Genomic DNA, 18470 nt, shown 5'->3' with positions numbered 1-18470 from the left:
CAAACGAACAACAACTTTATGAGGCGGCAATCGTCCACTTTATCAGAAAAAAACCAAAACAAAACAGGAGGATAGACGTTGGTTTCAAATGACTGGGAACTGGTGAGTGACTTTCTCAATTGCTAATTTTCTGCTGGTAGCTAGCTGGCTAGCTAGCTGCGTGCTAGTCCTCTGTGATTTGTGCCTGTCATGTGTGCTGAACCTCTGAGATTTTTATTTTTTGGCTTTTTTTGTTGAGTTCCTCGCATTACCAGTTTCTTCCAGTTAGTTATGGTTCACTGCCATTCATGTGTCCTTGTCCACCCCTCAACCCCTCTACTCCTGGCTATTTAAATTATTTTCAAAGAGGTGTTAGTGGTGATGTTTAAAGGATACATTACGAGGTCATTATGCATATGACCTTGGCTATATACTGGGCAGTCAAACCTAGGTGGTAATTAAAAACACACACACACACACACACACACACACACACACACACACACACACACACACACACACATATATATATATATATATATATATATATATATATATATATATATATATATATATATATATTGTAACGTGCATGGATAAGAAGACACGCTGGCCGCTGGTAGGCGGTTCTGACCCTTTAGTCTAGCGGTTAGCGATGGCCCCTGCGGTGCGGGCGATACGGGTTCGATTCCCGGCCGCGGCAGTTCCAGTGGTTGCCTTGTCCCCCGAATTCGCTACAATATAATACATATTTGAGTCTTATACAGGAAAAGGAAATACATACTGGTGTTCTCTGAGCTTTGCCGTCTTGCATGCTAAGGTGAAAGTGAAAGTGAAATGTGTATAAATTCTCACTACTACTACTACTTTCGTCTGCTTTCGTATAAATTCTCCATGTGGTGCAAACTGTTTTTAGTTATCTAAAGGTCCTTTTAATCATTATTTCATGGGTAGTACTTCTGAAACTTGATATAATAGAACTGTCACAATATCAACATGTGGTTGCGTGTGTTCAGATGGAAAAAGTAGGTTTGATTTGAGAGGTCTCTAATTTTGATTGTTGATGATTATTTTTTTTGGCTTGCAAATTTTTAATACTTTTAAAAGCATTGGATTTTTTTTTTCCTCTTTGGGGTAAAATGACCTCGTATTTTTTTCCCCCCCAGCATAATTTGTTAATGTTTCGGTAAACTTACAAAATTCACTCCATACACATACAATGTCAGTTTTGGGAAAAGTTACTTGATATGTTAGGAAAATAATTTCGCTGACATTTAATGGAAAGTGATTATTTTAATTTACCAATGATATGGTAGCACACCAGATTAAAATAGCCAGAGATAATGTTACTTTCAAAACAATTCAGATCGACAGAAGAAAAAAAAAATCACAACATTTTCCAAATAATCCTGACTATCGCCACTAAACTGGGAATTGTGAGCGTTTCTCCTCTGTTTCACTCATCTGTCAAGTCACTGTGGATGAGAGCGCCGGCTAAATGCCTCAGATGTGAAATGCAATGTTTTTTACGAGATGAATTATGATCTATGACAAAATTCACCAAAGTTTATTTCTGTAAACTTTTAATGAATGCCCACTTCCCTCATTTCTCTGCGCGCTCTGCATGAGAAAGATAAACAGGAAAGCAGTTAAACAGCTGAGCCGTCCCTTTTTCACCCACAGATTCAGACGTCCTTATAAAAACCCAGAGGGTCGATATGGACTCCAAACTTGGCAAACAGGCCTGGTTTGGTTTGAGGACTCCCCCTGACTTATTATTTTTTTTTCTCTCCCGAACTTACCCTTCCTTCTCTCTCTCTCTCTCTCTCTCTCTCTCTCTGGAATCCAGTTGTATGATTTATTTCATGCAGGAAAAAGACATTGCGGGCTCATAAATCAAAAGCACTTTATATAAAAAGAAATGAAAGCTGCCTGCATATGGGACGTTTTAGCTCACATTCTTAGCAATTCGACATGTAATAAAAGAAATATGGAATTTTCACCTCAGGTCTCTATCAATAAAACAAATGGGAAACGCTGAATACGCTCTCTGTTCCTCGCAGCCTCACCGTATCACAGCATTTACATAATTTGATTTGTTGGGCGCAAAAGTGGATGTCTGTGCCTGTGAAGGTGAGTGTGTGTTACCGTGAAGCGTGATCTACACCCGTGCGAAGATAACTCTTATCGGAGCAGATATACGATTGGAGATCTTTTGCCGACCCCGACACACAGGGGTGGGGGGGGGGGGAACCCCTCTTTGTCCGCAGACTCAGGGTTTTTACTTCAGTTTAAATCCCATTCTTAAATCATCTGCTCTGGACTTGACCGGAATAGCTAATTCTTAGGTTTGCTAATGGAAGGCTAAGCTGTATGTGGTTTGAATGTCGAGGGAAGGCGAGATGTGGAGCGAGGCTTAATCAGCTTTTCATGTTTTTAAGAGGTATTTCACGATGCGACACTTGTCACATTGAAGTGTTTCAGATGTCTCCATTGAGCCATTAGACACGTCCCGTGTCCTTCTATGTGTGAGTACGGTGCACCGTGAGTAACGGGTCTGGAAGCGTATCTGGGCACTCTGCATGGCAGCATTATATTAGTTTCTCTCATTTCGGTTTCTGTCAGAATGAATCACTCATTCTGTGTAGCGTTTGACTTATGATATTATTGATAGTGTGCTAAGGCTTGCGCTGATCACTTTAATCCATGCCGTTGCATCTCGGTCTTAAACTATCAGGGCGTGCGGGGCGGTGATCGCCCCCATCATGAGCTCATGTTACCCCGGGACGCCACTGACGGCTCCCACTGCCGTGTCCTGCTCATTCATCATCCCGTAGCGCTGGAGAGCCACTTATCCTCTCCACAACCCAACCTGAACCATACAGAGGGGAAACACATGATTTTCTAATCATATTCTAATCTAATAGGGTATGTTGGATTAAATTACCACTGCCACCTCGACCTCCTGTCCCTCATTCTCTTCTGGCTTTCACTGCTGTTGGAGCCATGATACTACCGGCTAATGGGCGAGCCTCACCAAACACCATTTGCAATGCAACATGTTTTGCTCCATTCCCAGATAGCATCCAGATGTGGGCCACTTCAGGCAATGATGCGGCACTGATGGCCTTCTTCTGGCCCTGACAAAATGGATGTGAGCCTGAAGTGGCCCACATGTATAACAGCAAGTATGCCCCAAATATGCCAAATCAAATGTGGGCCTTTTTTGGCAAAGATGGGGTGCTCTGGGCAACATGTCATCTGGATGTGACCCTGAAGTGGCCCGTGTGGTAAATGGTGAATATGGCGCAAATATCACAAAACAAATATGGGCCACCTTTGGCAAATATGTGGCACATGCAGCACTGCTATGGCCTGGTTCTGGCCCAGATCTGGCAAACAGGAGCGGACCGCCCAAGTGCCATCATTCCAGGCAGTATGTGGGCCGGATGAAAGTGTCAGTGTGGGACGGGTCCGGGCCACAGCAATTTTAGACTGGATGCGGGCATTTGTTTCACAAGGGTGGATGGGATATCTTGTGACGCGAACTAGGCTTGCAGTCCGAGAATGGTGTGGGACAAAAGTTAGTTACCTTTAAGCAAATAAGGGCGTTGTTTGTGGCGCGATCTAATTTCATTGGATAAACAATATTCGGCTTATTCTTGGGGTCTTTCCACCGGGGTTTTATTGAATTTTTGTTTCCTACTTCTCACTACCAGACTGGTCATGCTCACAAGCGGCCAACTTGGTGGGGCAATATGAGTCAATGCGAATAACATCAGGTTTGGTGTGGTTTGGCTACAACAGCCAAGCCACACTTGCAAGCGATTCACCAAGTGACCAGTTCACCTCCATTCTTTTCCTATGGAACATAAATAATCATAGCCAAAGGCAGGGCTGTACAGTAACTTTTTTTTTTTTTTTTTTTTTTTTTGAGGAGTACATGTCTTTATGCATGCTCAAGGAAATCACGGAAAGTTGAATCAGTTCATCTGGACACGTTTATCAATAAACGTTGTGTCCAGATGAACTGATTCAACTTTCCGTGATCAAGGAGTACATGTGCTCCTAAATAAAAGAAAAATTTAGGAGCAGGAGCACACAAAGAACTTTAGGAGCAGAGTGGAAAATGTTCAAGTAACACAGTTTATTACCAAACATTTGATTGCATACATATTTTACTGTGTGTGTGTGTGTGTGTGTGTGTGTGAGTGTGTATGTGTGTGTGTGTGTGTGTTTTAGGGCATTCACATCCGCTGCATGTCAGTAGTCGTCGACTAGTCCCAAAAAGTAGCAGAGTAGTCGATTAATTGTGGGAAATTTACTTTTTTTTCTTTCTTTTTTTTTATAGCCAAAATAACAACAATCGATTCTTGTCCAAAAGATCTCAAATTCAACCAGTAAAGGGTTAGCTAATGTGGGCGGGACCAACCCGGGCGTAGGTGAAGTAGCAGAATCCTCGATCTGTTGCGCAATGCTGTTTACGACGAGCCACCATCTGACTGGACTAAACCCCCGGCGTGTTTGTGCGTGCTGGAGATGCTGTTTGACTGCATTAACAACGCGACTGCTTTCTTGCAGGTGTTTCGGTTTAACTAGTGACCGTGTTCCATGTTCTGGTGACTCTCAGCCGGGTGTGTTCGTAGTTGCCATGGTGACGGCAGCTATTGGAAAAACCTTAAATTATTCATTCATCCATCCATCTATTATCCGAACCGCTTATCCTGCTCTCAGTGTCGCAGGGATGCTGGAGCCTATCCCAGCAGTCATTCAGCGGCAGGCGGGGAGACACCCTGGACAGGCTGCCAGGCCATCACACAGGGCTGACATATAGACACACACACACACACACACACATTCATACCCAGGGACAAGTTAGTGCGGCCGATTCACCTGACCCGCATGTCTTTGGACTGTGGGAGGAAACCGGAGGCCCCGGAAGAAACCCGCGCCAACACGGGGAGAACATGCAAACTCCACACAGAGGATGACCCGGGACGACCCCCAAGGTTGGACTACCGTGGGGCTTGAACCCAGGACCTTCTTTCTGTGAGGCGAGCCACCGGCCTTGAATTATCTTAAATCGTATGTTCAACGTGTTTGTCTGGTCCTTTATATCCTACATTATGTGTTGCCAACAAGAAGCATTCACATTTCTTGAAGTTCCTTTTAATGTGGGGACAAACATAGATTAGCAGAGCAGCTAGAGTCTAATGAGGAATTTGACATTATAACGCTACAGGTTAAATGATTGAATATGGGTCACTTTCCGATTGAGGATCGCGGTATAAAGTACAGGTTTACTGCCAGCTGTGGTTTGTTTCCCACGTTGTAAGAAACATTACGAGAGGTGAATGAGTCTCGCTGAGCACAGTTTAATTACATAAATGTTTAACGTCGAGGTTAAACACAGACGAGCGTGTATTTAAAACGTATTAAGGTAAAATTAAAGGCTTCTAGGAAGACATTATGTGTTCTGTTCGTGTTTTCAACAGCTGCCGTCACTAAATTCACGGTCACTCGTTAAACCAAAACACAGGGATAGTGGGAGTCTTTCTTTCTCTAAATACCTTGAATTCTGTTCAGATGTAGGTTAACTAGAATGTATAAGACGTTATTCCACATAAAATCACTAGTCCGACAGGAGTCACAATTATCCCATGTCCTCATCCAAAGGCCTGGCGCTGCTCGTCTGATGGGAAGCAGGTCCGATGTTACCAGCACATGGATTCTGCTTAAGTCAATTTTATTTGTGTAGCCCAACATCACAAATTACAAATTTGCCTCAGGGGCTTTACAGCAACATAACATCTGGTCCTTAGACCCTCGCATCGGATAAGGAACAACTCCCTAAAAAAAAAAACCCCAAAAAAACCTTTAACAGGTAGAAAAAATAGGAAGAAACCTCAGGGAGAGCAACAGAGGAGGGATCTCTCTCCCAAGACGGACAACGTACAATGGATGTTGTGTTTACACAATTTACACAATACAACATTGAAAGAGGATAACAGAATTATAATGGAATTATAAAATATACGAAGAATATGACGAGGAGCATGCCAAGCAGTTTCCAGATGCCACCGGAACAGCCCAGGACCCGAGCCACGCGACCACCATCACCATGTAAAAAAAAAAGAAAAAAAAGAAGTTAGTCACATGACTGAGTGAGAGAAGAATATAACATTAAAACGGGATAACAAAATTATATGGATTCGTAAGATATATAAAAAGAAAATGTGACGAGGATGCCAAGCACGATCCAGGTGGCGATCACCATAAAAATCTGGGAGGAGGACAGACTGCACGCGCACACAAGGGAGACTCGCATCACACCAATCGCACACACAGAAGAAGAGAAAGGAGAATACATCATTCAGAGAGGGGGAAAAAAAAGACATGTGAGAGAAGAGAACAGTTTGCAATAGTCAATAACTATTAACATAACAGTCACCCCTGTGCTTGCCTCCCTACACTGGCTCCCTGTTATTTTTTGAATGATTTTAAAATTTTATTGCTCACTTTTAAGGCTTTAAATGGTCTTGCTCCTACATACATTTGTGATTTATTGACCTGGTATACACCCCCTCGACCATTAAGATCCGCAGATGGAGCCCCGTTAGTTATTCCCAGGTCTCAGTTTGTTACAAAGGGGGATCTGGCTTTTGCTGTTAGAGCCCCCACACCATGTACCTCTCTTCCTGTTGAACTAAGACAAACCGGGTCTCTAGCTTCTTTTAAATCTCGTCTCAAAACTTTTCTTTTTTTTTTTTTGAAACCTTTCCAAACGTTTGATATTTGTTTTTATTTATACTGTTTTTATGTTTACTCTTACTTATTTGGTCTTACTCTTGTTTTTGCCGTGTCTGGTTTTACTTTTTTGTGAAGCACTTTGTAACGTTGTTTTAGAAAAGTGCTGTATAAATAGCATTATTATTATTATTAATCAGGAAAAGTTTATCTGTCATTTCACTCCATGTACTTGCGCACATGAAATGAAACGAAAAATCATTTTCTCCAGCCCACAGCAGTTCAACACAAAGACAAAAAATACATCCAAAAACCACAAGAACACATATTTCCAAACTAGAACACATGTATTCAAACTAGAACACATATATTCAAACTAGAACACATATAGCCAAACTAGAACACATACAGTGCTGCTTGAAAGTTTGTGAACCCTCCAGACATGGTCACTGTTTTTGTAAAAAACATTAAAATAAGCTTATTACACATACATCCAAATCCCAATTTGTAAAGCACACCTTCCAAATAATGGACACACACACAAAAAGAGATATATTTTCATTATTTAATTCAACAAAGGTAGTTTATTTCACAAAAACTGAAAATTTTACATGTGCAAAAGTATGTGAACCCTTGTATTAGTAGCTTGTGGCTCCTCCTTTTGCAGCCATTACTTCAACCAAACGTCTTCTGTAACCACTAACCAGTCTCTCGCATCTGCTTATGGGGCTTTTTGCCCACTCCTCCTTGCAGAACTCAGCCAGTTGAGAGAGGTTGGAGGGACATCTGGTATGGACCAACTTCTTCAGGTTTCGCCACAACATTCCAATTGGATTAAGATCCGGACTTTGACTGGGCCTATCCAGAGTACGAATCCTCTTTCTCCGAAGCCATTCCTTTGTATTTTTGCTGGAATGCTTTGGGTCATTGTCTTGTTGCATAATCCATTTTCATCCCAGCTTCAACTCCCTGACTGATGGCAGGAGATTCTGGTCAAGAATTTGTTGATATGCCGGAGAACTCATGGTTCCTTGGATAATATGGAGTCGGCGAGGTCCAGAAGCAGAAAAGCAGACCCAGACCTTCACATTTCCACCACCATGCTTCACTGTTGGGAGGAGGTTCTTTTCTTCATATGCAGTGTTGGCTTTTCTCCAAACATGTTGGTTTTGGTTGTGACCAAATAATTCTATTTTGGACTCGTCTGTCCAGAGAATGGACTTCTAGAAGACCTCTGGTTTGTCCAAGTGCTCTCTGGCAAAGTTGAAATGGGCAGCTTTGTTCTTTTTTGAGAGCAGAGGCTTCCTTCTAGCAACCCTCCCACGAATGTCATGGCGATTAAATTTTCGTCTGATTGTAGATGCATGCACATTTGTCCCAGATGCTACCAGAGAGGTCTGCAACTCTCTAGAGGTGATGTGTGGGTTGGCCTTTACCTGATTTATTATTTTTCTGGTGCTTCTGGGTGATAGTTTTGATGGGCGTCCACGTCTAGGCAGAGTTGCTGTCATGTTGAAGGCCTCCATTTGTAAATTATTTGTCTTACAGTGGATGGATGGAGCTGGAATCTTTTGGAGATGGTCTTATATCCCTCCCCAGACTGATGGGCTGTCACTACCCTCTTCTTCATGTCCTCGGATATCACCTTTGCTCTCGGCCTTGTTGATTTGTATGGGACCACAGTGGTTTGGTTGGTTTCCTCTCTCTTTTAATTAGTGCAGGCCAAACCCTTTCCCAAGGATGTCTCATTTCATTGGTCCGCTTAAATGATTAATTAAGCACCCAAATGTGTTTCACCACAGTCTGTCACCTGCTTGACTTAACCAATGCAGCTGGGGGTTCACTTACTTTTGCACATACACTAATTCCATGTTTCATGTAGTTTTTGGGCTACTTAAACAAGTCCCACTAAACAAGTACATGCAACTGATAAACATATATCTGACATTTCATACATAAAAACTGGTGATGATAAAATAAGAAAATCATGGTAAAACAACAGAAAAATCTAAACTGCTCAAGGGGTTCACATACTTTTAAGCGCCACTGTATATCCAAACTAGAACACATATATCCAAACTAGAACACGTATATATCCAAACTAGAACACATATATCCAAACTAGAACACGTATATCTAAACTAAGAACACATGTATCCAAACTAGAACACATATTTCCAAACTAGAACACATATATCCAAACTAAGAACACATGTATCCAAACTAGAACACGTATATCCAAACTAGAACACATATATCCAAACTACAAACACATGTATCCAAACCAGAACATATCCAAACTAGAACACATATATCCAAACTAAGAACACATGTATCCAAACTAGAACACATATATCCAAACTAGAACACATATATCCGAACTAGAACACATATATCCAAACTAAGAACACATGTATCCAAACTAGAACACATATATCCGAACTAGAACACATATATCCAAACTAAGAACACATGTATCCAAACTAGAACACATGTATCCAAACTAGAACACATATATCCAAACTAGAACACATATATCCGAACTAGAACACATATATCCAAACTAAGAACACATGTATCCAAACTAGAACATATCCAAACTAGAACACATATATCCAAACTAGAACACATATATCCAAACTAGAACACATATATCCAAACTAGAACACATATATCCAAACTAAGAACACATGTATCCAAACCAGAACATATCCAAACTAGAACACATATATCCAAACTAAGAACACATGTATCCAAACCAGAACATATCCAAACTAGAACACATATATCCAAACTAAGAACACATGTATCCAAACTAGAACACATATATCCAAACTAGAACACATATATCCGAACTAGAACACATATATCCAAACTAAGAACACATGTATCCAAACTAGAACATATCCAAACTAGAACACATATATCCGAACTAGAAAACATATATCCAAACTAAGAACACATGTATCCAAGCTAAACACTTACATCCAAGCTTAACACATATATCCAAAGGAAGCAGCAACAAAATCACTGTCCAAGAGAACGAATGCCAGCCAGGCCGACTGCCAGAACTGCCGAACTGCATGGGCCAGCAGCCAGCTCAGCCTGCCCCGCTTCTGCACCGCGCCAAACCGCCCTCTGTGTCCCCCTCTCGGGCGCAGCTCCGAGCAGGGCCGCACTCCCCGGGCCCACCGGACACAGCAATTGATTGTAGGCTAAGTTAAAAAGATGCGTTTTAAGTTTGGATTTAAAGGACTCAACAGACTGCTTACATATCTGTGAAGTACTCATCTATGTTGTATTAGTGGTATGGGGGAATCCAACCCAGAGTCGGGCATAGGTCAGGGAAGTCATCCCCTCCTGGCTCTCTGGTGGAGAGCCGTATGTACTGGCCTAAAACAGTACCAATAATACGTGTAATCGTAGCTTGCAAAAGTGGAATTACACAACAGAACAACACCATTAACAACAGGATCACGATTAGCAAGACTGTGCCAAATCTAACTAGCGCAGCTTTTCATGATGACGAAAACAACCAAGAAAACCAAATGCTGACCTCAGCCTTCAGGATGCCCACTTCTCAACTCTCTCTTTTTAGGGGAGGTAGGGTCTGCTAGCAGATTTTTTCCCTCAGCGCCCGAGTCTGTCGTCGATCCACGTCAAGCATCCTCCCAACAACGCCAAAATTGTCATGGAAATGTCTAGAAAAAAGACTCGCAACAGTGAGAGTGTCTTTCTGGATTTTATTAATACACTTGCGAGTGGACAGTCATCCTTTAAAAGGGTATGTCTTAGGCTGAGACCAACTCCCTCATGTCTCTATCCTGATTTTATACCCCTGTTCTCAATATCTATCAATCAGCTCTGTTTTCCTTGACAATGCCGTGGTCACAAAAATGGTTAGCATGCATGTTGTTATCTTTTCCTCAACCTTGCTGTGATCACACATGGTTGATGACCTCTTATCTTTACCCTGCAACCTAAAAGAGAGAGTCGTGAAACCTCGCAAAGCCTGTGTACGAATTTTGAACTCAGCTTGAACCTCCCGCTACAGCAATGCTGTAGCTTTCCATTACGTGTGTGTGCGCGTGCATGGCACCGCGCACGGTAACGTTAAAGGTTAGCCTATGCATATAATATCAATCTAGAGAATGTCATATTTCTGGATTGCTGACTCCCAAGACCAATATTGTTTAACCATTGCAGCTAAATGTTAGCAACCCAAATCAGCTGCGTGTTTGCTGTCTTGAACACACCCCATTCCTCATGCAAATGAATTAGTTGAATCACTTGCACAGTGAGCGTATCCCTGCACTTTCACACACACAACTGACTGAGAGCTTAACTGAACTGACTTGAGAATGAATGGATCGTTTCAGGAAGTGCTTCGGCTCAGTTCATTCACACTACTTGTGAAACCTCATTAGTAAACCTTACAAATCCCCTCGCCAGATTACTCTCCTTTTTCTCTTTTTTGCTCAAAAATGAATGGGCTTCATTTTTAGCGATGTCTTTGTGATACTTTTTAAATGCGTCTGTCCCTGACAGACTACGGTCTGTTGTAATCTTTACTCGCGCATTGTGCTCGTAAATTACTTTTCCGGTTCACACGTGTCTTATTTTTAGGGGCAAATGCGAGTGAAATACCCGCACTGTAGAGCCCTAACCAATGGCATTGTGGGATAGCAGGCGGTGTGAAGCTAGCCTGTGATTCAAGAAAAGGGGATGATGGAAAGTTATGATTATTTACCTTTTATGAAAATATGCATGGTGTTCACGTTGTAAGAGCCAATCACCTTCGTTCGAACGAGGCTGCAGAACCTCCTTGTCTATGAACAGGATGGTGGAGAAGAAAATGATGGTTGGAATTTTGTGATTTTTGGAACTGTACAATGCGTCTATCCCCTTAAACTTTTAAGCAGACTGAAAAACTGTATTAGGCTACTTCTGAAAGTTTAAAAAGAGCTAAGCGTTACGTTTAAATTGCGTAAACAAAACTTGATGAGTTGAACAAAACACAAGATAACTTATCTTCATAACTGTTACTGATCAGTAAAACAGGCGGCTGGATAGAGAGAGTTATGGTGATGCCATTTGAATTTATCTTATCTCATCTCATCCGTCATCAGCCGCCAGATTAGACATGTAGTCCCTCCAGCGAGTTCATGACTATAGGTGAGGGTTGGAATGACGATTGACTGGTCAATTGAGAGCTTTGACTTCCGGCTCAGCTCCCTGTTTGCCACAACGGTCCAGTACAATGTCCGCATTGCTGCTGATGCTGCACCAATCCGCCTGTCAATCTCCTGCTCCATCCTACCCTCAGTTGTGAACAAAACCCCGAGATACTTGAACTCCTTCACTTGAGGCAACAACTCATCCCCAACCTGGAGGGAGCAATGTACCTTTTTCCGGTGGAGAACCATGACCTCAGACTTGGAGGTGCTGACTCTCATCCCGGCCTGCAGACACGGCCAATTGTGTCTGTAGGGACGCCCGACCAAGCCAGAGGCAACACGGAGATGCGAACCGGGATCCCCGTGTTGGTAGGCAACGGAATAGACCACTACGCTATTCGGATGCCCACCCGCTTCCTTCTCATAGCACCTAGTTGTACTTCTGCTCTTATTTTGGTGAAAGTAATGCAAAAGTAGTGTAATAAGTAACTCATTACTGAAAGTACTGACATAGACAGTAATATTGTAACCAAGCTGCTACTTTAAAATTAAAGTAACTAGTAATATGTAATACATTACATTTTGAAATAACTTGAGAGAGAGAGAGAGAGAGAGAGAGAGAGAGAGAGAGAGAGAGAGAGAGAGAGAGAGAGAGAGAGAGAGAGAGAGAGAGAGAGAGAGAGAGAGAGAGAGAGAGAGAGAGAGAGAGAGAGAGAGAGAGAGAGAGAGAGAGAGAGAGAGAGAGAGAGAGAGAGTGCATGCACGTAGGGTGGTGATTTGTGTTCCATTAAAGCCTTCCGTGCTCAGGGGAAAACCCATATGTTACAGCAGAGCAAAAGAAGACCATGTCCTCCTCCTCCTGTACCCCCCCCATTTTCTCAGAACATAGGTAGCTTAAAACAGCAGACAATGTGGCTGAAATATTGTGCTGTGCATTTCATGCTGTCTGACCTTGACAATGATGACCACAGTAGGTGCACGATGACAGCGCGACAACTGCGTTCACCAATGTGAAAAATGTGCGCGTCCGAAACGAAATATCCCAAAATAGGTAGCTGCAGGATTGTACTCTAGGCGAACAGAGAAAGTTCACTTTGAGTCAGTGGCTGCTGCAGGTTAAGTTGGTACATAGTGTCCCTATGGGCCACAGGGCAGGGGGACAGGTATAAAAGGAATGTCAGTCTCCAAAAAAACCCTCCGGGTAAAAGACTTAGGGACCACGGCCTGAATGAAAACACCTGCACCTTATAGAAGCCAGCGTAAAGAAATGGCTTCAACGCCCCGATCCAGCGTACACATTCATGAATGTGCGCATTCACACAAACACACGCATGTGTACATACTGTACACACACACACACATACACACACACACCATAGATGCCATTTGCGCTCACACAAACACAAACCCTACCCACACACAATGTAGACAAGCTAACATGTATATTCAAAAATACATATATAGCTTGCATCCTCACTAATCTTCCCTGTCTGCATCTAACATCAATAACAGAGTCCTCTCTTCTCCTCCAATGGGCAGAGTCCGGTGAAATACCATCCACATGTTACAGACATGGAAAAGGCCCAAATATGCTCTACGCTCCCTAAGAAACTTCCCCTGCACTACTTTTCAGACTCTCTGAAGGAAGGAAAAAAAGAAAGTCCCCTGTAGACAGTGAGTTATTTATACAGGTCTGCAGCATGTCTGCAAGCTTGCACTGGACTGTTGCTGGGACGGGTGACCGGTTTTACTGGTCTCCCTCTGCACTCTCCATGGGACTGAAAGCCCAGGATTAGGCTGTGGCCATGGAGATGTTTTTTCTTGGGTGGGTGGATCTATGGGGTCTTGAAGGCAGCTTCTCCATTAGTGCAGCCTGAAGTTGTTTTAGGGTGTTCTTATGGAATGTACAGCATGTCTTTACAGTATATGTATGCATGCAATGGAAATCAGTTACAATGATCAGTTATAGAGATCAGCCATTTGTACAGGTCAAAAGATACTGTATTCCTATACCATCCATCCATCCATCCATTATCCAAGCCGCTTATCCTACACAGGGTCACGGGGATGCTGGGACCTATCCCAGCAGTCATTGGGCAACAGGTGGGGAGACACCCTGGACATGCCGCCAGGCCATTGTGATCAATCTGTTTAAAGTGATAATTTTGAGTCTTTGAGAAATGAGATAAAGCTTTTTTAAAACCAGGGTATTTCAGCAAATCTAATGTTAAAATATTTCTTTCTCACTGAATCCCATGATACTGAATGGCACCACCTTCGCTCAGAAAATCCCTAAATCCGTCTCTGAAATCACTAGTTAGCCTTAAGTGGCTGGCTTACTGGCCCACCGGCTTGCTTTAATTTTTTTTCCGACTCGTGAAAAATGCATTCATTTTTTGATTAATTTTCCAAGCTGCTTATCCTAATTAGGGTCACGGGGTGCTGGAGCCTACCCCAGCGCTTATTGGGTGGAAGGTGAGGAAACACCGCGGACAGGTCGCCAGTCTATCGCCGGGCAGTCACACAGACAGACACACATGTTCATACCAGTGGGCAATTCGGTATCTCCGATTCATCTGACTTACATGTCTTTGGGCCGTGGGAGGAAACTGGAGCTCCTGGCTGAAGCCCATGCAGACACGGGGAGAACGTGTGAACTCCACATCGAGAGGACCATGGCTGGCCGGCTGAGAATCAAACCCAGACTTTGTTGCCATGAGGCGACAGCTCTAACTACTGCGCCACCGTGCCGCCTCGTTAAAAATGTACTTTATTTCAAAAAATGTGCTTCAGTTTAATTTTTTTTCACCTAAGAATGCTACAGTAAGCGGTCATCTATTTTTAAATTCCAGTTTAAAGCGTTTGTTACAGTGCTCTAGCCAAGAGTGGGTGAGTTTCTTTCAGTAAATTAAATCCAGTAACTTAGAGAAGTTGTCAGTTTCATTACATTAAATTCTTTAATAAGTGTACACATGTCAATTAGACGGTTATCCAGAAAAAGGAAAAATAAGAAACAGACTTCGCTTCAAGTGATTGACTGCTTACACATGATCTCTGTGAGCAATTTCTGATGTGATTGAGTCCCGTAGAGGTGGCTTTACAATGTCAAAGATGCAAGCTCAACACTTGGATTGTCATTCATATGGTAACACCTGGTCCATGTCAGGTTCCTCTCCCCAAAATGAGAGGTGAGTTTAGTTTCAGACCGCTTTCCAATGTGTGTGCTTTGGGCGGCTGCCATCGAACACGGTGCTGTACGGTCTGCGTAGAAAGAGGTGGTACAGCAGGAAACCTTTATAATCTAATCATGTCTCATTAGCCTGGCCTCGGGGCTCGGGGCTCATGGCAGACGGCACTGTGCATCAGGTTAGCACAATGCCTCAGTTAGTGTTAGCTTGTTTTGCTAGGCAGGCAGCGGGCTGGGGCGTTCCAGCAGTCTGAGATGGAGACTGGCGGGAAATCAGGGGGCTAACATGCGTGCGCGCGCACGGACACACACACACACACACACACACAGCTCTTACAGACAGTGACTATTGGGTCCTATCCAACAACAGCCTTTAGCATGAAGCACACCGGCTGGAGGTCTTGTAGTGTGACTGCACAGGTACGAGGTTCATACAAGGAGAGTCGGACGCAGAGTTCGCTGTGACTTAAAATGGAGTCTTGGTGTGTCAGAGTCGGTCCAATACATGGTCCCTGGTTAGAGACACGGTTTGGTGCAAGCAGGTAACTTGTTTACTTTAACACGTCGTCATTAAATTCTTCTTGTTTTTTTGCAATGCATTTTGTCACCAAACCTCCCAGCAAATATAGGGATCAGTACACCGCACACATATAAGTATAGAAACTTGACTTTAGGGGCGTCCGGGGTAGCGTAGCGGTCTATTCCGTTGCCTACCAACACGGGGATCGCCGGTTCGAATCCCCGTGCCACCTCCGGCTTGGTCGGGCCTCCCTACAGACACAATTGGCCTTGTCTGCGGGCGGGAAGCCGGATCTGGTCGCTGCACTAGCGCCTCCTCTGGTCGGTCGGGGCGCCTGTTCGGGGCTGGGGGGGGATAGCGTGATCCTCCCACGCGCTACGTCCCCCCTGGCGAAACTCCTCACTGTCAGGTGAAAAGAAGCGGCGGGTGACTCCACATGTATGGGAGGAGGCGTGTGGTAGATCAACGGAGGGGGTGGAGCAGCGACTGGGATGGCTCGGAAAATAGCGGCCAAGTACAACTGGGGGGGAAAAGGGGGGAGGACTTCTTCCGTGACCGTGGCTGTAGTCCACCCCAACATCTTTTAAGCTAGGGCTTGTCTATAAATGTGTATGTCTCGCTACACTATGAAGGAGAAGAAGAAAAAAGCAGTTCGGTTGTCTTTATGACAGCTGATGTAAAGGACGTTGCCAGAATCCACAAAGTTACCTGTTGCCACTTTAAAAGAGAGAGAGAGAGAGAGGATGATCAATATTACAGACAGGATAAAGGCAGCCGATGAGAAAGGAAGAAGGTATAAAAAAATAAAGCTGTGCAGCTGTGAGAAAATGAGGGTCAAAAGAGAGATATTGGCACCAGACGTTTCCCCTGCGTCTTTTTTTTTTTTGTGCGTGTTGCACATTCGAGCCCCGGTGTTGGACGCAGACTTTCCCAGTAGTTAACGTCCACTGTAGGATCTGTTCCCTTCCCACAAGCACATCTGACACACGGCCGGGTTTTCTTATGTATCGGTGACAATTGCAATTACATTTTCCACAGGGTCTGAGGCGGTCGGCACCGCTCTGCGCTGTACCAACACGGCAAACATATACATTAATATTCAATAAGTACATAGAATTAGTGTCAAATGAAGTTTATGTTTAAAACCTTGAGAATTTAATACCTTTCGTGGATGATATACCATGTCATACGTCTTATTTATTAAGCATTCGGTAGCCAAATAGTTTTTTTGTGTGTGTGTGTGTGTGTGTGTGTGTGTGACTTTTCCAGTCGGGCTTTTTTCTCTCTCGCGTGTGGAATCGGTGTCCCTGTACATCGGCACGCAGGCCAGAGTGGAAAGCCAATGCCGATTCCAAGAGAACATGAGGAATGTGTCTCCTATACATAAGATAACAGGTCTCTCTTCTCCAACCTGCAGTCAGGCTTAATATATGACTCGCTTGGACTCAAACACACGTTATTATTTTACGTGTCAATAATGAATAATCTCGTAAGAGTAGGGGTTATGGCAAACCTTGCATCCAATTGTGTGTGTGTGTGTGTGTGTGTGTGTGTGTGTGTGTGTGTGTGTGAGACCTCCTGGGAGGCAGATTTCTGGGTGTAAGCAGGACCGTGGTTGATACTCTTCATTGTGCTCCCAGTGTTGCTGGTCTCTCTGTGGCCAACCAAAACCTCTCCCTTGGTTCTCTCTCTGACTCGGATCAAGGTTAAGAGGGTTCTGACAGCCTTTTCATGCACACACACACACACACACACACACACACACACACACGAACATGCACACACAAAAATTTGTGCACATGGACACAGACACTTATTCACACACACAGATGCACATGCACACACTTAAACGCATATATACAGCATGCACATAGGCACGGACACGTATTCTTACACACACACACACACACACACACACACACACACACACACACACACACACACACACACACACCAGGCCAGAAAATCACCAGCCTGATGCCAGAACCCATTCATCAGGCCCTCATAGCCGGGCGCTGTCAACTCCCAGCCCCGGGCCTGCAGGCCTCAAGCCAGGGGCTCGAGTTCCGGGCTCCCCGCCAGTCTGTCATGGTCCTGGGCCATCAGCCAGCCCTCCATCAGCTTTGATGTGAGCTGGAGAGCCAAATGGCTGAAGAGGGTGGCCTCTGAGTAAAGGAGTTACACAGCACACTGAGCAGGTCAGCGAGCTTGACAAACTAACTTGCTGGAGCTACCATAAACTTTCAGCACGCACACACACACACACACACACACACACACACACACACACACACGTCCACTCCAGCTAACATGCAAAGGACACACAAAGTGTAAAATCTCCAAAACAGGGTTAACAGTATTTTGTGTGTGTGTGTGTGTGTGTGTGTGTGTGTGTGTGTGTGTGTGTGTGTGAAAGTTGTGGTTGCATGTGTTTCTCATTACACAATCAGAATAATGCTTGAGATATTTTGTATTCTAATGTGATTAAGTGGACTTAATTGTGTGAACTGGAGGTGGTGCTGTGCCTGGAGGTGGTGCTGTGCCTAATGAACTGTGCAGTAAGTAGGTTTGTGTTTGCTGGTCTGCACGCTGAGCCGTGATTTGTCAGATTTTCATCACGTCGAGACCGAGATGCAGCGTTTTACCGCAGCGGGACACTGATTATACTGGAGGAAAACAGGCAAACGCAATGGACCGTTGAATTATGCCTCGTTGTGAAGGACTGTGCCAGCTCTTATCTCCACACACGAGGTTAGCACCGCTCCCACACACACCTACAGATGTGCACGCACACACACACACACACACACACTATACCTCCACGCCACAAATTCAATGCCTTGTTTTCGCAATCCCCGCT

The sequence above is a fragment of the Lampris incognitus genome, chromosome 2, assembly GCF_029633865.1.
Source record: "Lampris incognitus isolate fLamInc1 chromosome 2, fLamInc1.hap2, whole genome shotgun sequence".
Taxonomy (NCBI): Eukaryota; Metazoa; Chordata; class Actinopteri; order Lampriformes; family Lampridae; genus Lampris; species Lampris incognitus.
Note: the sequence above shows the minus strand (reverse complement) of the source record.